Raw genomic sequence first — 18,264 nt, forward strand, 5'->3', positions numbered from 1 at the left:
CAAGGAGGAACCTGAGCAAGGCACACCCCAGGCCCACCTGCATGGGCAGGGGTCTGAGGGAGGCACAGGGCTCCTGGGGGTACAATCAGGGGCTTCAGGGCCCACAGGGCTGGGCCTTGCTGCCAGGGCAGGGCCCAGACAAGGCAAAGCAACAGGTTTCCCGCACGGGGTGCCTGTACCATGGAGTGTGCTACAAGCCAGCCCACTTTTACTGGTAGCTGCACCTGCCATGTCAAAGCAGAGCTCCCCTGGGAAAGGGCTTCGGTAAGGCTTCTGGGGCACACTCTGTCTCCTCAGCTTCTGCCTTTCTGCCTCAGCACAGGGAACTTTTGGCTGTGCTGAGTTGGATACCTGACAGCGAGAAGCCCTGCTGGACTGCAGAGCTCAGAAGACAGCCAACGAGAGCCCGGAGGAGCAGAGAGAGGAGAAGGCCCGGCGTGAGTGCTGCCCACAGGCCTGGACCAAAGGGCAATGCCATTTCAGGGTGCCCGTCTGCGGGGCTCAGTCACCAACAGCAGTCTTAGATCGTTAAAGAGAGGCAGGAGTCTCCCAGCCAGTGCCAGAGCGATGAGGCTGGCCTCCTTCTTCTCCAGATGACGAATCACATTTTTGAAGATAGTCAGGGCCTTCATGTTGATGTGCGTGTTTTCATACTGCAGAGTCTCCATGACTTCTGGCAGCAGGACCTGCACGTCCGTCACCTGTACGGAAAGACACCGTATGTATTTAGTCAAGAGGTGGACAGCCACCCTGGCCAGGATGCTCTGGTTCCAGAGCACCAGCCTCCTGCTCACTTCCTGGCAGCTGCCATGGGAATCTCACCAGCAACCTTCCATCAGGCAATGGCCACGAATGTGGTGATTAAGTAGCTGGGAGAGCAGGGCATGGGGAAGGGAGGTGATGAGAGCAAGGGCTCCGTTTCTCCCCCTTAGTCACCTGCTTTGCACATGTCCCCCAGGGAATCCATCTGGAAAGCTCCTGGGACGCTGCACAGGCAGCCACCAGGCCCCACCGCCACCATCACCCCACCTCCTGACTCCCAGCTAATGACAAGCCATGGTGTTGCCTCCTGTCCCAGCACCAGGCTGCCAACAGGGCTTTGTTTGGCAAAGTCCGACTCAGCATCTGAGATGTCTCCGACAGCATGACGAGGGCTCTGAGCACCAGCCAGAGGATCGGCAGGCTGTTAAGACTCAGAAGCGTCAGGAGCTTTTTTGGGTCACATAAATTCGATAGTACATGTTCAGTTGGATGCATCATCTGAAAAGACCACAGCCGTGAGAGATGGGCAGAGCCTGCAGCATGCCCATCACCACGCAGCTCCTGGCTCCCCTGGCAGCTCAGGGCAGGCTGCGGGGGACATGCACCCAGGTGCCTGTCCAGATGCTCATCCTGGGGCAGCTGTGCCTGCAGAAGAAAACAGGGCCCCTCTGTGCCCTGTGCATGGCACCACGCGGCACCTTTTCTTTGCCTGCTCCTCCTGCCCTCTGGCTGTCTGCAGCCTCTTGCTGCCATGCCTCTGAGGAGCAACAGAGCAGCATGAACTGTCACAAAGCAGGCTACAGGTCATACTTGTCCCTGGCCTCACAGCCTGCCCAGGCTGTGCAAAGACCACGGCTCTGTCCCAGCCTCAGCCATTGCTGTGATAATACCCCTGGCCCTGCCACTGCTGCAGGTTTCCATTCTGAAGGGCAAGGTAGGGGGATGCCGGAGATGGAGAAAAGTGAGCACTGCCTGTAAAGGGGTAGGCTTCGTCTTTGTGCACAGGGACCCCGTATGGCTGATGTAGGGGGGCTGGTGCTGGCCCTAAGGGGCTGTGTCTATGAGTCCTGGAAGAGGCGACAGGTTGGGGAGGATGGGGCAGGGAGAGGACTGTGCCTCTCCTGGAGGAGCGCACACAGCCCTGAAGAGGAGCAAGGTGTGTTCTCTGGTTACTCACAGCGAACTTAAGAAGGCTGGTGTGCACAGGCCGGGCTTGCAGAGACCCGCACACCCGTTTGTCCTGGAGAACATTCTGTAGCTCCTCCAAGATCTTCTCTGAAGTCATTGGAAAGGAAAGCATCACCTTTCACATGTCCAGCGTAGTGCTGCAAGCCCAGAACACTGTTGGCAGGGCTGCCCTGGCCACAAAGCTGTGACCCAGACAAGCCCCGCAGGTCCCAGGCTATCCTGCAGCCCTGGCCCTGACCCGCTGTGTGCTTAGGGAGCTGTTGGGGTGGTACCTGTCAAGTGGCGGAAGGTTGGTCAGCACGCTTAAGAGAGCTTCCCTGGGAAACTGCTTAGTCAGTGCCTTCAGTACTAAGAAGAAACTCTGCCGGAGTAAAGATGTGCTGTCGCTCCTTTTCAGGTTTTCATGGAGGAATCTCAGAATCCTTTCCACCTGGAAGGGACACAGGAGAGAACGTGGCTGCCGCTGGACTGCAGCCAGTTGCCCAGCTGCCACTGGAACTGCTGCTGGGTATGAGAGGCAGGATGTGAGCAAGGGATGAAAGGGCTCAAGGGCAGGGCAATCCGCTGCTTACATCCATCAGCCAGGAGGCAGAGTCTCTCGCGGCCACTTCCAGCGTGAACTTGGCCCACTGATTCTTGTTGTCGTCGATGCAGCAGTCTCTAATGGTCTCAAGTGTCCTGAGGACAATGGTTGTCCTCTGAGAAGACTGGAAGTATTTTCCAATTGGCTATGGAAGGAAACAAAGGATGAAAGGGAGGAAGGGAGAAGGGAAGGGAGGGAGGAAAGACAGGACACAATAAGTCAGAGAGCAGCACCTGGGGAGGGAAGATCAGGGGGAAGGAGAAAGAAAGACCCTCCCTTCAGGGCAGAGCTGTGCTGACGGCCCCCACCTGTGGCCAGCTTTGCCTCACAGGCACCCCTGAGCTGCAGGCTGCCCTGGAACATAGGGAAGGGCAGACGGCGTGGCTGGAGGGTGCCTGTGTCCTTACCTCGTGATGAAAACGGGTAGAAATGAAACCAATCAGCCTCCAGATCCTCTCCATGGCTCTCTCCTTTCCAACTTTGTTCTGAGAGCTCGTGAAGCATAGCAGCACCTGCAGGAAGCAAAGCTGCTGGTGTGCTCTGGGAGCTGACAACTGCTCCAGCAGAAGCAGCACTGCTTCTGCTGGAGCAGTCACAACGTTCATTAGGGATTCCCAGAGCTGGAGCAAAGCCCTCAGTGGGTCACTGAGCCATGGGGTCCCTTCACACAAATCCCAAGGCCAACCCTGTAGCCAGGCAAGTAGGCAGATGCCATCCCAGGGAAGGCCTGGCTCCTTCCCATTCCCGCCCCCAGAACACAGTTCTCTGTCCCCTCTCCATGAAGGCTGGCTTTTGGAGCAGTGTCCTGGTTTCAGCTAGGATAGAGTTAATTTTCCTCCTCCTAGCTGGTGTGGTGCTGTGTTTTGCATTTAGGCTGAGAATAATGTTGATAACACGCTGATGTTTTAATTGTCGCAGAGCAGTGCTTACACTAAGCCAAGGACTTTGCAGCTTCGCGCTCTGTCCTGCCAGCGGGCAGGCTGGGGGTGCAGCAGGAGCTGGGAGGGGACAGAGCCAGGACAGCTGACCCAAAGTGGCCAAAGGGGAATTCCATCCCATCTGGCGTTATGCTGAACAATTATAGGGGGGGCTGGCTGGGGTGGGGGGAGCGGGTGCTCAGCGATAGGCTGGGCATTGGTCAGCAGGTGGGAAGCAATTGCATTGTGTATTATTAGTAGTGTAATACACCAGAAATGTTTGTTCATTGTCTTTTGTATTATAAAAACTAGGAGTTCCGTTTGAGGAGCGGGAGTTGCGAGAGCTCCCTGCTGAAGTAAGGAGCTGTATAACGCTTGGCTAGACGCTAGTCTACAGGCAGTTAATTTACAGTGGTCTGATTTTACTTGTGTATCTATATATTGTGGATTTTGGAGGGATTGGGATTGACTAGTAAAGAGCCTCTAGGAAAACGGTGGAATATTGACCACTGTAGATTACAATAGGAAAAGTTCAAAGCAAAGAAATCCCGAGGAAAAGCCCCCTAGGATGTATACTAACACATTGGAGGGATATAGTGGGGTGAGAGGGTACAGAGAGTAAAAGAACCCTTATCAAATATTGTAATCAGTGGTGGCCACTTTATAAACTAGAGGATGGAGCGGAGTGGCCCCTAAATGGAACTACCAATTCTAACACCATATTACAGTCAATGTTGTTTTGTGGAAAGAAGGAAAACAGGATGAAATGTTGTATATTGATGTTGTTTCAGCATCTTGGAGGGAAAAGGTACGGAATTAAGTTGGCCCCTGACTGAGCCTTTGATGTCGGCATTAGAAAAGTAAAGGCTAGAGAAAGATAAAGGAAGTGTTAAAAGGTTTGTTGAAAGTGTTAAAGGTATTCGAAGTTGAATGAGCAGGGAAAGGTGATGTAGGCATTATCTAAGTAACAGTCTAGAAGTTTTGGTATATTTGCATATTTGCTGTGGTGTTTGTTCAGTTTCCCAAGCATCGGGGAGGGGGGAACAGCCTGCTCCACCAGGGGCCTCTCCAGCGGCCGCAGGGGGGCTTCGGCTCCAGCGCCTGGAGCGCCTCCTCCCCCTCCTTCTGCACTGACTTTGGTGTCTGCGGGGGGGTTTCTCGCTCTCCCAGCTGCTGTTGAGCAGCAGGTTTTTGTTTGTTTCTTTGTTTGTTTGTTTTCGTGGATGTGCTCTCACAGAGGCACGGACTGTGTTGCTATGGCTTGGCTCTGGGCAGCAGTGGGCCCCTTTAGGGCCAGATGAAATTGTCCCTTATCTACCACGGGGAGGTTTCTGTGTGTTTGTTTGTTTGTTTTTCCACGGGGGCTGCCACTGCAGTTTCCCACCCCCACACCCCTTGAACCTTGCCATCAAACCCAATACACTGGGACAGCTAAGTCCTTACTGACTTGTAAAGTATCAGGGATTAAATTACCTAATGAAACCCTAAATGTGATGGGGGTAGAAGGGACTGGGATAACAGTGCCACTTTGGGGGGATACCAAGCTGAGACTAGGGGATAAAATGATCACTGGGTAATTATTGTATGTATCCAAGGCAGAGACTAACTTGTTGGGAAGGGATTTGATGATTAAATTGGGCATTCAACTAGTAAATTGTTAGACTGGAATAACAGTGTTATTAATGGAGTGCTCTCTGGCCCTGAGAGCAAACATACATGGATATTCACCTCTGACTGGAAAGACCCTGAAATGGGGGTGGAAGCGACAGTATAGGTGGACAATTTTACCTCAGGGGTTTACAGGGCCACCTATCTATTTGGGTAAATTCTAAAGATTTTGGAGCAATTACAACCTCCCAAGGAGGTATCAATGTTACAAATATGTGGATCATTTTAAGGAAAATCGATACTCCCTGATGGGAGAGAAATGCTGAATAAAGTGATAATGAGGCAAATATTAAGTGTTTTCCATCAGAAGAGTCATTGGGAGGTGCAAGCAATGTGTGATGTTGTTCCAAGAAAGCATGTCTGTGTAGGAATATATACTTTAGGGAAGCACACATGCAGAGGATGTACTACTATATGTCGAAGGGTAAATAAAAAGGTCTTCTGTAACCTATCTAGAGGGAGACGGGAGCCAGGGCTTTGACCTTTCCAAAGTATACAGGTAGACTTTACTGAGTTACTTGTTTGTCCTAATTGACCACGTGACTGGATGGGTGTAAAGCTTTACTGCAAGGATTAAAGCAGGCCTTAGAGATTGAGTGGGATTTTCACAGCCCCTGGCACCCTTCCTCTTCTGGAAAGGTAGAGCGAATGAATGGTGAAATTAAGAAACAACTAACAAAACTTGTGCTGGAAACTAAGGCTTCTTGGGTAAAATGCTTACCCCTTGCACTGTTAAACATATGGACACAGCCCAGAACTGATGTAGGAACTTCTCCTTTTGAAAAGCTATATGGTATGCCCTATGACTTGGAATTGCCACTTGATCACCCTCAATTCTAATTAAGACTTGGAAAGAGACTTCTTTAACACCACGATGGGGAAGGCCCCTATGTTGTTTTGCTTACCACAGAAACGGCTATTCGAACTGCAGAGAAAGGATGGACGCATGCCAGCCGTGTGAAAGGACCGATCCGGGAAGGTAAATGGGAGGCAGCTCCAGGCCCTGACGACTTGAAGCTGACACTAAGACGGACTCGATAAGTATTGTATATTATCTGTGTATCGTGGGAAGGGGAGGAGGCCCTGTTTCAAAGGCTCCCTAGTAGGTTCCCCTGAAGAACACTGCTGCTGCCAAGAAGAACCGATACCTTGTAGTTCGCTGCAACCGAACTGACAAGCGAGGCAGAGAAGTGAAAACGCTGGGGGACTGAGGGGCCGACGATTTAGATGGGCTCCGACCACCTCCTACAATACATGGGAGTCAGTATCATTGTTTTGGTCAGCTATGGGTCTGCGCATCCCCATCAGCCTTTTAAATGGAGCTTGATCAGATGGGAGGATCAATTCGTCATCCAGCAAACAACGACAGTGGGTGCTCCCAGTTTCTGCATCACATTATGTGACCTGGTGTCAGTGCAGCCATGCTTAAACCGATCAGGATTTTATTTCTGCCCAAGTTCTAACCCAGAAAAGGGGTACTGTAAATGCCCGAACGTGTATTATCGTGCATACCGGGGGTGTGAAACCATTGCTACGGACTGGACACTCAGGGCTGGTCGGGATACATTTTTACAAGTGGGATATGGGCCGCAAGGTTGTAACCGACAAGCAGATCCCCGTTCCGGGTGGCGAGGGCATGGTATAGGGTATCCAGGAACCTTCCACGGAAATAAAGAAATTTGCAAGGTTCTATATATAAATATAACAAACTTGGACGATACTAGCTGGGTACTAGGAAAAATGTGAGGTGTCAGATTTTACAAACACCGAACAGATAGGGGAGGCCTCATACTAATAAAAAGGAGGATGCTGATAGGCCCCAGGCAGTAGGACCAAATGAGGTATTGTCAGAAAGTGTCCAGGGAATCCAGCCTGCAGAAAATACTACAGTGCCAACCCTCGGCAGCCCTACGAGCTCAGGTAAAGCTGAGAATGATAACATAGCTGAGAATAACATATGGGGGGGTCATGAATGCCAGCTACCAATTATTAAACAAAACAAACCCAAATGTAACAAAACACTGTTGATTATGCTTTAGTATAAGGCCTTCATATTATGATGCTATCGGGAATCCTGGGGAGCCCTCCCGCACAAATGAGAACAGCCCTATACATTGCAGTTGGGGAAAAGACATAAGGGTAACACTAACTCAAGTCACTGGAGGTGGTAGGTGTGTGGCCATGGTTCCTAGTGGGAAGTGTCACCTATGTAATATCATGGAGAATGGAAAACAATCAACCGAGTGGCTAATCCCAGCCAACAATGCTAGGTGGGTTTGTTCGTCAGTGGGCGTAACTCCTTGTCTATCACTAAAACTCTTCAATGCGTCTCGTGATTTTTGTATACAGGTGATAATTATACCAAGGATTCTATACCACCCTGAGGATTGTATGTACACCCAGCACACAGTGGCAAGGCATCATCTGGAAAGACGGGAACTGTTCACGGCTCTAACTTTGGCCACCCTAATAATCCTGGGAGGAGCTAGAGTGGGGACCAGGGTAGCCTCATTGGTTAAACAAAATCAAGAATTTACTTCCTTACGCATTGCTGTGGACGAGGACCTGACCCAAATTGAACAATCCATCTCGGCCCTGGAAAATCTATCAGGCCGTTTTCAGAGGTAGTGTTACAAAATCGTAGGGGATTAGATTTGGTATTTTTTACAACAGGGCGGGCTGTGTGCAGCCCTGAAAGAGGAATGCTGTGTGTATGCTGATCACACTGGAGTGGTAAGAGATACAATGGCAAGACCCAGGGAAGGGTTGGAAAAAAAAAAAGGAAACGGGAGAATGAAGCCCAACAGAGGTGGTATGAATCTTGGTTTAATTATTCACCTTAGCTTACTACTTTATTATCAACAATAACAGGACCTTTGTTGTTCTTAATAATAGCACTAACTTTTGGACCATGTATTTTTAATAAATTGATTGCGATTGTAGAGGGACGTTTAGAAGCGGCACATTTAATGCTCATACATGCCAAATAAGAGCCATTAAGTACCAGCGAAGGAATCGAGGAAACATTAGTTGTTAGTAGCCAGGCATTGCAGAGCTTCAGTGAACAAAATGAGTAACTAAAAGAAAAAGGAGGGATTGTAATACACCATAAATGTTTGCTCATTGTCTTTTGTATTATAAAAACAAGGAGTTCCGTTTGAGGAGCGGGAGTTGCGAGAGCTCCCTGCTGAAGTAAGGAGCTGTATAAGGCTTGGCTAGACACTATGAAAATTCTTTTGCTTAATGTAACAAAAAAGAGAAGCCCCTCCCCTTCTCTCCTTCTGCATCTCAGTTGCCTCTTTTGTTCAAAGACACTGTTGCAAAGCTCATGTAACATCTCCTGGTAAATTGTTAACCTAGTGTATCAACATCCTGCCTTCCTGTCTCACGCTGGGCCAACATGACCAAATATAAAAAAAAAGAAGTTGAACCACAACGCCGAGGAAGACTATGGCCTTCATCTTCACGACCACCAGAGGGACAGAGACGGCCCCCCGGCAACAGTGCGCGCAGTCGCAGAATATACCAGGATGTGCTGCGTAATCCCGGAATTACCAAGATATAAAAAGGGACCCTGGCGGGGGTGAGGTGCGCACTGTTGGCGGAGCCGGGACTCCCCGGCCGCCCAGGGCTGTTTTGCTTGCTGTTGGCGTACTCGATAAATTCCTTTCTATTATTAATGCAATGCTCTCTGAAAATTAATTAAGGGGGCAACTTATAACACTGGGATGAAAAAAGGGTTTTGTGGTTGTAGAGTACGTGGTAAACACAAAATTTCAAGGATATGTGTGGAAAAAGAAGGGATCAAACCCCAGCCCCGTTTGGAGAGAATAAAGTTTTAGTTTGGTATATTTTGTTTTGAGACGATAAAGTTTTGAGAGGATAAAGTTTTGAGAAGACATCCTTTTACTTCGGTCAAGATTGATTTGGGGAAAATCCAGGCTTTTCACCTCAAAAGCTCCCTTGGAGGTCAGAAAACCTCCTTAGACCGTGCCCGGAGGAGTTTAAAAGGTTTAGGGGTGCGCTTTCATGAGGCGCTGCTCCAAACTAGGGGGAGAGATCTTTCCAACCTTCAAGATTTTATTTTTTCAGGCTAAAAATACTCTTTGCTTAAGGGACTATAAAATGGCTGCCCTTCCTCAGGGCCCCTCAGCCTCCCTCCTGCACCGGGAGGGGGGACCAAGGCTGGGCCCTCCTTTTCGGGGTCTCCTGGGCCGGGTGTTGCCATTGTTGGGGTCCCGTCATCGGGATCCCTTTGTGACTGGGAGTTCCCTTTGTGACAGGCAGCTCTGCTCCTGGGGCTCACTGCAGAACATCACCGGGAGTGAGGGGAAAATTAGAAAGACCATTGAAAGTGAGTGAGGGGGGATGGGACGGAGGCCAGGGGGGCACAGCGGGGGGCTGTGGGGCGCTCGCAGCGGCTCTCCCTGTGTTCCTCCCGGCCGGGGGGCTCCTGGAGGGGTCTCCCCGGCCTGAGCAGAGGCTGCAGCCTCTCTGCGTCCTCCCGCAGTCCTGGAGCCCATGATGGACGACGTGGAGCCCTTGGTGCGTGAAGAGACCGCCTGCTGCAACATCACCACTGGCTCCGGCGGCTGCTGGCCTCAGAGGCACAGGTGGAGGCTGAAGCTGGAGCCACAGCCTCCAGAGAGGCCCAAAAGCTCCGGATCTGAAGGGACCTTCATGGATCCCCCACCTCATTTCTAGGGGGAGGGCTATCTCTCACCCCAGGGGGCTCCCCAGCACTCCGGGTATCTCCCCGTCAGTCTGAGGGGCTCAAACCATCCCGAGGAGCTCCGCAACACCCCGAGGGGCCCCCCTGCATTCAGCTTTTGGGACCAGATGACCCTGGAGGTCTCTTCCGACCCGAACGACTGAGGACTCTAATTAGCAGAAGCCCCCCCATTCCCAGAGCCCCCCCATTCCCTGACACGGCCCCCCCAGAAGCCACGGGCAGCCATATCCCCTCAGCCCCTCGGTGCTCCAGGAGCGAGCACAAAATGGCCGCCCTCCCTCAGGGCCCCTCAGCCTCCGTCCTGGGGCTGCGCCGGGATGGGGGGGGGGGGTGTGAGGCTGGGCCCCCTTTTGGGGTCTTCTTGACCAACAAAATGGATATTGAAGGACTGGGGTGGAAAAGGGGATTTTGTGGTTTTACAGCATGCAGGAATACGCAAAATGTCAAGACGTTGCATGGAAAAAGGAGGGATCACACCCCAGCCCCGTATGGAGAGAATAAAGTTTTAGTTTGGTAAATTTTCCTTTGAGAGGATAAAGTTTTGCGAAGACATCCTTTTATTTCAGTCAAGATTGATTTTGGGAAAATCCAGCCTTTTCACCTCAAAAGCTCCCTTGGAGGTCAGAAAACCTCCTTAGACCGTGCCCGGAGCAGTTTAAAAGGTTTAGGGCTACGCTTTCATGAGGCACTGCTCCAAATTACGTGGAGAGGTCTTTCCAACCTTCAAGATTTTAGAATTCCAGGCTCAAAAAACTCGCTTTTTTGATATCCAAACACCACTTTTTTAAATCCAAGCCTCCCTTTCCAGGACCCCAAAACCTCACTGCATGCTTAAACCCTCCTTTTTCACACCAAATCCCATTTCCCAGTGCGAGGGGACCCAGTGTTTAGGGTCTAAATCCTCATTTGTAGGTTTCAATACCTTTTCTTTCAATTCTAAGCCCATTTCTGAGGGCTCAAGGCCGAGCCTGGGGGAAAACCTGAGGGGGAGGGGCGGAGGGGTTGGGGGATTTTGCTGCCTTGGGGGATTTGGGGGATATTTAGGGGTTTTCAGGTGTTCTGGGAGGCTGACGAGGGCGTGAGGTGGGGGGGCTGAGGCTGTGCCCCCGTGTTTGGGGTCTCCTGGCCGGGTGGGTGCCGTCATTGGGGTCCCTTTGTGAGCAGGGGTTCCCTTTGTGACAGGCGGCTCTGCTCCCAGATCTCCTCAGGATCTGAAGGGACCTGCAAGGATCCCCCACCCCAGGCTTGGGGGACCCTCACCCCGGGGCCCACACCCTCACCCTGAGCGTCCCCCCACAACCATGGGGGTCTCCCCGTCACTCTGAGGGGCTCCCGACCATTCTGAGGGGCCACCCGTCACCCTGGGGGGCTCCCCCTCACCCCGAGGGGCCCCCCACCACTCCCAGGGAAGCCCCAAGACCCCAGAGCAAAGCTCGGAGGGAGCACAAAATGGCCGCCCTCCCTCAGGGCCCCCTCAGCCATTTTGTGTGGTGCAGCCACCTTTTTGTGAGGCGAGGCCGCCATTTTGTGTGGTGCAGCCACCTTTTTGTGAGGCGAGGCCGCCATCTCGTGTGGTGCAGCCGCCGTTTCGTGAGGCGAGGCCGCCACTTTACATCCCAATTCCACCCCCCTCATTAAATACCGCCCCCCCCCCAATTAGCACCCCCTTAATTACCCTCTCCCCACCCCAATTGCCCTCCCAGGCAGTTGTGTAATGCCACAGAGCGGGAGGTCGAGGCGTGCCGGGCTTTTCCTGCAGCGAGGCCGCTTGAGGCAGCTGAGGGAGCCGCCAGGGCCCGGCTGCCACCGAATGGCACGGAATGACAAAATGTCACAGAATGACAGAATCTGGGGGATCGGGAGGGGCCTCAGAAGATCATCTAGTCCAATCCGTGTCCCTGCTGGCTGAGGGAAGGGCTGCTGATGCCCTCTGCTTAGCCTTTGGTGCGGCCTGCCCCAGTATTCTCCTGGAGAAGCTGCAGCCCAGGGCTGTGACAAGTACCCGCTTCACCAAAAAAAAAGCATGTTTTTCTTTCAAAATGTGGTTCAAAACTGGTCAGGTGGCCAGGCCCAGAGAGCGGTGGTGAAATCGAGCTGGTCGGGAGTGGTGTTTGCCCAGTGGTGGGGCCCATTCTCGTTAAGATCTTCATTAATTGTTTAATTAATTGGATGGTTTGAGCCCCTCAGACTGACGGGGAGATACCCGGAGTGCTGGGGAGCCCCCTGGGGTGAGAGATAGGCCCCCCCCTAGAAATGAGGTGGGGGATCCTTGAAGGTCCCTTCAGATCCGGAGCTTTTGGGCCTCTCTGGAGGCTGTGGCTCCAGCTTCAGCCTCCACCTGTGCCTCTGAGGCCAGCAGCCGCCGGAGCCAGTGGTGATGTTGCAGCAGGCGGTCTCTTCACGCACCAAGGGCTCCACGTCGTCCATCATGGGCTCCAGGACTGCGGGAGGACGCAGAGAGGCTGCAGCCTCTGCTCAGGCCGGGGAGACCCCTCCAGGAGCCCCCCGGCCGGGAGGAACACAGGGAGAGCCGCTGCGAGCGCCCCACAGCCCCCCGCTGTGCCCCCCTGGCCTCCGTCCCATCCCCCCTCACTCACTTTCAATGGTCTTTCTAATTTTCCCCTCACTCCCGGTGATGTTCTGCAGTGAGCCCCAGGAGCAGAGCTGCCTGTCACAAAGGGAACTCCCAGTCACAAAGGGATCCCGATGACGGGACCCCAACAATGGCAACACCCGGCCCAGGAGACCCCGAAAAGGAGGGCCCAGCCTTGGTCCCCCCTCCCGGTGCAGGAGGGAGGCTGAGGGGCCCTGAGGAAGGGCAGCCATTTTATAGTCCCTTAAGCAAAGAGTATTTTTAGCCTGAAAAAATAAAATCTTGAAGGTTGGAAAGATCTCTCCCCCTAGTTTGGAGCAGCGCCTCATGAAAGCGCACCCCTAAACCTTTTAAACTCCTCCGGGCACGGTCTAAGGAGGTTTTCTGACCTCCAAGGGAGCTTTTGAGGTGAAAAGCCTGGATTTTCCCCAAATCAATCTTGACCGAAGTAAAAGGATGTCTTCTCAAAACTTTATCCTCTCAAAACTTTATCGTCTCAAAACAAAATATACCAAACTAAAACTTTATTCTCTCCAAACGGGGCTGGGGTTTGATCCCTTCTTTTTCCACACATATCCTTGAAATTTTGTGTTTACCACGTACTCTACAACCACAAAACCCTTTTTTCATCCCAGTGTTATAAGTTGCCCCCTTAATTAATTTTCAGAGAGCATTGCATTAATAATAGAAAGGAATTTATCGAGTACGCCAACAGCAAGCAAAACAGCCCTGGGCGGCCGGGGAGTCCCGGCTCCGCCAACAGTGCGCACCTCACCCCCGCCAGGGTCCCTTTTTATATCTTGGTAATTCCGGGATTACGCAGCACATCCTGGTATATTCTGCGACTGCGCGCACTGTTGCCGGGGGGCCGTCTCTGTCCCTCTGGTGGTCGTGAAGATGAAGGCCATAGTCTTCCTCGGCGTTGTGGTTCAACTTCTTTTTTTTTGTATTTGGTCATGTTGGCCCAGCGTGAGACAGGAAGGCAGGATGTTGATACACTAGGTTAACAATTTACCAGGAGATGTTACATGAGCTTTGCAACAGTGTCTTTGAACAAAAGAGGCAACTGAGATGCAGAAGGAGAGAAGGGGAGGGGCTTCTCTTTTTTGTTACATTAAGCAAAAGAATTTTCATAGTGTCTAGCCAAGCCTTATACAGCTCCTTACTTCAGCAGGGAGCTCTCGCAACTCCCGCTCCTCAAACGGAACTCCTTGTTTTTATAGTACAAAAGACAATGAGCAAACATTTCTGGTGTATTACACTACTAATAATACACAATGCAATTGCTTCCCACCTGCTGACCAATGCCCAGCTTATCCCTGAGCACCCGCTCTCCCCACCCCAGCCAGCCCCCCCTATAATTGTTCAGCATAACGCCAGATGGGATGGAATTCCCCTTTGGCCACTTTGGGTCAGCTGTCCTGGCTCTGTCCCCTCCCAGCTCCTGCTGCACCCCCAGCCTGCCCGCTGGCAGGACAGAGCGCGAAGCTGCAAAGTCCTTGGCTTAGTGTAAGCACTGCTCTGCGACAATTAAAACATCAGCGTGTTATCAACATTATTCTCACCCTAAATGCAAAACACAGCACCACACCAGCTAGGCGGAGGAAAATTAACTCTATCCTAGCTGAAACCAGGACACTGCTCCAAAAGCCAGCCTTCATGGAGAGGGGACAGAGAACTGTGTTCTGGGGGCGGGAATGGGAAGGAGCCAGGCCTTCCCTGGGATGGCATCTGCCTACTTGCCTGGCTACAGGGTTGGCCTTGGGATTTGTGTGAAGGGACCCCATGGCTCAGTGACCCACTGAGGGCTTTGCTCCAGCTCTGGGAATCCCTAATGAACGTTGTGACTGCTCCAGCAGAAGCAGTGCTGCTTCTGCTGGAGCAGTTGTCAGCTCCCAGAGCACACCAGCAGCTTTGCTTCCTGCAGGTGCTGCTATGCTTCACGAGCTCTCAGAACAAAGTTGGAAAGGAGAGAGCCATGGAGAAGATCTGGAGGCTGATTGGTTTCATTTCTACCCGTTTTCATCACGAGGTAAGGACACAGGCACCCTCCAGCCACGCCGTCTGCCCTTCCCTATGTTCCAGGGCAGCCTGCAGCTCAGGGGTGCCTGTGAGGCAAAGCTGGCCACAGGTGGGGGCCGTCAGCACAGCTCTGCCCTGAAGGGAGGGTCTTTCTTTCTCCTTCCCCCTGATCTTCCATCCCCAGGTGCTGCTCTCTGACTTATTGTGTCCTGTCTTTCCTCCCTCCCTTCCCTTCTCCCTTCCTCCCTTTCATCCTTTGTTTCCTTCCATAGCCAATTGGAAAATACTTCCAGTCTTCTCAGAGGACAACCATTGTCCTCAGGACACTTGAGACCATTAGAGACTGCTGCATCGACGACAACAAGAATCAGTGGGCCAAGTTCACGCTGGAAGTGGCCGCGAGAGACTCTGCCTCCTGGCTGATGGATGTAAGCAGCGGATTGCCCTGCCCTTGAGCCCTTTCATCCCTTGCTCACATCCTGCCTCTCATACCCAGCAGCAGTTCCAGTGGCAGCTGGGCAACTGGCTGCAGTCCAGCGGCAGCCACGTTCTCTCCTGTGTCCCTTCCAGGTGGAAAGGATTCTGAGATTCCTCCATGAAAACCTGAAAAGGAGCGACAGCACATCTTTACTCCGGCAGAGCTTCTTCTTAGTACTGAAGGCACTGACTAACCAGTTTCCCAGGGAAGCTCTCTTAAGCGTGCTGACCAACCTTCCGCCACTTGACAGGTACCACCCCAACAGCTCCCTAAGCACACAGCGGGTCAGGGCCAGGGCTGCAGGATAGCCTGGGACCTGCGGGGCTTGTCGGGGTCACAGCTTTGTGGCCAGGGCAGCCCTGCCAACAGAGTGTTCTGGGCTTGCAGCACTACACTGGACATGTGGAAGGTGATGCTTTCCTTTCCAATGACTTCAGAGAAGATCTTGGAGGAGCTACAGAATGTTCTCGAGGACAAACGGGTGTGCAGGTCTCTGCAAGCCCAGCCTGTGCACACCAGCCTTCTTAAGTTCGCTGTGAGTAACCAGAGAACACACCTTGCTCCTCTTCAGGGCTGTGTGCGCTCTTCCAGGAGAGGCACAGTCCTCTCCCTGCCCCATCCTCCCCAACCTGTCGCCTCTTTCAGGACTCATAGACACAGCCCCTTAGGGCCAGCACCAGCGCCCCTACATCAGCCATACGGGGTCCCTGTGCACAAAGACGAAGCCTACCCCTTTACAGGCAGTGCTCACTTTTCTCCATCTCCGGCATCCCCCTACCTTGCCCTTCAGAATGGAAACCTGCAGCAGTGGCAGGGCCAGGGGTATTATCACAGCAATGGCTGAGGCTGGGACAGAGCCGTGGTCTTTGCACAGCCTGGGCAGACTGTGAGGCCGGGGACAAGTAGCACCTGTAGCCTGCTTTGTGCCAGTTCATGCTGCTCTGTTGCTCCTCAGAGGCATGGCAGCAAGAGGCTGCGGACAGCCAGACGGCAGGAGGAGCAGGCAAAGAAAAGGTGCCGCGTGGTGCCATGCACAGGGCACAGAGGGGCCCTGTTTTCTTCTGCAGGCACAGCTGCCCCAGGATGAGCATCTGGACAGGCACCTGGGTGCATGTCCCCCGCAGCCTGCCCTGAGCTGCCAGGGGAGCCAGGAGCTGCGTGGTGATGGGCATGCTGCAGGCTCTGCCCATCTCTCACGGCTGTGGTCTTTTCAGATGATGCATCCAACTGAACATGTACTATCGAATTTACGTGACCCAAAAAAGCTCCTGACGCTTCTGAGTCTTAACAGCCTGCCGATCCTCTGGCTGGAGCTCAGAGCCCTCGCCATGCTGTCCGAGACATCTCAGATGCTGAGTCAGACTTTGCCAAACAAAGCCCTGTTGGCAGCCTGGTGCTGGGACAGGAGGCAACACCATGGCTTGTCATTAGCTGGGAGTCAGGAGGTGGGGTGATGGTGGCGGTGGGGCCTGGTGGCTGCCTGTGCAGTGTCCCAGGAGCTTTCCAGATGGATTCCCTGGGGGACATGTGCAAAGCAGGTGACTAAGGGGGAGAAACGGAGCCCTTGCTCTCATCACCTCCCTTCCCCATGCCCTGCTCTCCCAGCTACTTAATCACCACATTCGTGGCCATTGCCTGATGGAAGGTTGCTGGTGAGATTCCCATGGCAGCTGCCAGGAAGTGAGCAGGAGGCTGGTGCTCTGGAACCAGAGCATCCTGGCCAGGGTGGCTGTCCACCTCTTGACTAAATACATACGGTGTCTTTCCGTACAGGTGACAGACGTGCAGGTCCTGCTGCCAGAAGTCATGGAGACTCTTCAGTATGAAAACACGCACATCAACATGAAGGCCCTGACTATCTTCAAAAATGTGATTCGTCATCTGGAGAAGAAGGAGGCCAGCCCCATCGCTCTGGCACTGGCTGGCAGACTCCTGCCTCTCTTTAACGATCTAAGACTGCTGTTGGTGACTGAGTCCCGCAGACGGGCACCCTGAAATGGCATTGCCCTTTGGTCCAGGCCTGTGGGCAGCACTCACGCCGGGCCTTCTCCTCTTTCTGCTCCTCTGGGTTATGGTGGGCTGTCTTCTGGGCTCTGCAGTCCAGCAGGGCTTCTCGCTGTCAGGTATCCAACTCAGCACAGCCAAAAGTTCCCTGTGCTAAGGCAGAAGCTGAGGAGACAGAGTGTGCCCCAGAAGCCTTACCGAAGCCCTTTCCCAGGGGAGCTCTGCTTTGACGTGGCTGGTGCAGCTACCAGTAAAAGTGGGCTGGCTTGTAGCACACTCCATGTTACAGGCACCCCGTGCGGGAAACCTGTTGCTTTGCCTTGTCTGGGCCCTGCCCTGGCAGCAAGGCCCAGCCCTGTGGGCCCTGAAGCCCCTGATTGTACCCCCAGGAGCCCTGTGCCTCCCTCAGACCCCTGCCCATGCAGGTGGGCCTGGGGTGTGCCTTGCTCAGGTTCCTCCTTGGGCACTGTGCTTGCAGGGGGGCTGGGGGCAGCGCCTGTCTATACCAGGGGCTGTGATGGGGAGCAGGATCTGACTGGTGCTCTTTTCCTAGCGTTTGCTGCAATGCACTCCAGGGACCTAGACAAAGAAGACCTGCATGTGATCATCACCTGTGAGTGAGGGCAGTGCTGGGGGTGCTGGGACCAAGTGACAGGGGGCAGAGCCCATGCAGTCTGCAGCCTTGTCCTGCTCCAGGGAAATGCTGCAGGGGCAAAGGGACATGCTAGCCGGACCTGTTCCTGCTGGCCCTAGAAGTATACGATGGGGTTGGCATGGTCCAGAGTGATGCTGGATGGTCTCTGTAGGTCAACAGGTTGCATCTCTGCTCTGTGTCTTTCTGTCGCAGTCCTCCAAATGCAATGTGACACCCATCCACTGATCCGTAACCTGGCAGCTGGACCATAGAGATCCTGCAACGTCAAGTACAGCAGCAACCCGCATCATCAAGATGGGCTAGGCTAAAAGCACTGCGCTGCTGGCCGTGAAAAGCCAGGGAGCTGCAAAGCTTCCCTGGGGAAGAGCTCTCTGAATAAAACTGCAACTACACGACCAGTCCCTCGGTATCCTTCAGTATTTGTCTTATGTGGCCAGGTTTTGATAGGGGGGTTCTGCAGGGGCAGCTTGTGTGAGAAGAGCCCAGGGGATCACAGAATCACAGAATTTCTAGGTTGGAAGAGACCTCAAGATCATCGAGTCCAACCTCTGACCTAACGCTAACAGTCCCCACTAAACCATATCCCTAAGCTCTACATCTAAACGTCTTTTAAAGACTTCCAGGGATGGTGACTCCACCACCTCCCTGGGCAGCCTGTTCCA

The 18,264-nt window shown here is 53.1% G+C and overlaps 4 long non-coding RNA genes across 5 annotated transcripts; 3 read left to right on the forward strand and 1 right to left on the reverse strand.

Moving 5' to 3' along the window:
• Positions 1 to 2,816, reverse strand: LOC137847199 (uncharacterized). 2 transcript variants are annotated; one of them, XR_011090851.1, is made up of 4 exons: positions 2,523 to 2,816; positions 2,223 to 2,380; positions 1,940 to 2,087; positions 1 to 701 (listed from the first exon to the last, which is right to left on the reverse strand). It is a non-coding gene; the product is annotated as an uncharacterized lncRNA (long non-coding RNA). The 2 variants fall into 2 exon arrangements; XR_011090850.1 differs by lacking the exon at positions 1 to 701 and adding an exon at positions 713 to 1,260 and having other exon boundaries at positions 2,523 to 2,815.
• Positions 2,817 to 3,137: 321 nt separating this feature from the next.
• LOC137847210 (uncharacterized) lies at positions 3,138 to 8,142 on the forward strand. The gene is made up of 2 exons (XR_011090858.1): positions 3,138 to 7,038; positions 7,468 to 8,142. It is a non-coding gene; the product is annotated as an uncharacterized lncRNA (long non-coding RNA).
• A 6,512-nt stretch (positions 8,143 to 14,654) lies between these two features.
• LOC137847270 (uncharacterized) lies at positions 14,655 to 16,295 on the forward strand. The gene is made up of 4 exons (XR_011090908.1): positions 14,655 to 14,893; positions 15,036 to 15,193; positions 15,331 to 15,478; positions 16,158 to 16,295. It is a non-coding gene; the product is annotated as an uncharacterized lncRNA (long non-coding RNA).
• A 433-nt stretch (positions 16,296 to 16,728) lies between these two features.
• Positions 16,729 to 17,994, forward strand: LOC137847220 (uncharacterized). Its single transcript, XR_011090872.1, has 2 exons — positions 16,729 to 17,560; positions 17,795 to 17,994. It is a non-coding gene; the product is annotated as an uncharacterized lncRNA (long non-coding RNA).
• The last annotated feature ends 270 nt before the right edge of the window (positions 17,995 to 18,264 follow it).

The sequence above is a fragment of the Anas acuta genome, chromosome W (genome assembly GCF_963932015.1).
Source record: "Anas acuta chromosome W, bAnaAcu1.1, whole genome shotgun sequence".
Lineage (NCBI taxonomy): Eukaryota > Metazoa > Chordata > Aves > Anseriformes > Anatidae > Anas > Anas acuta.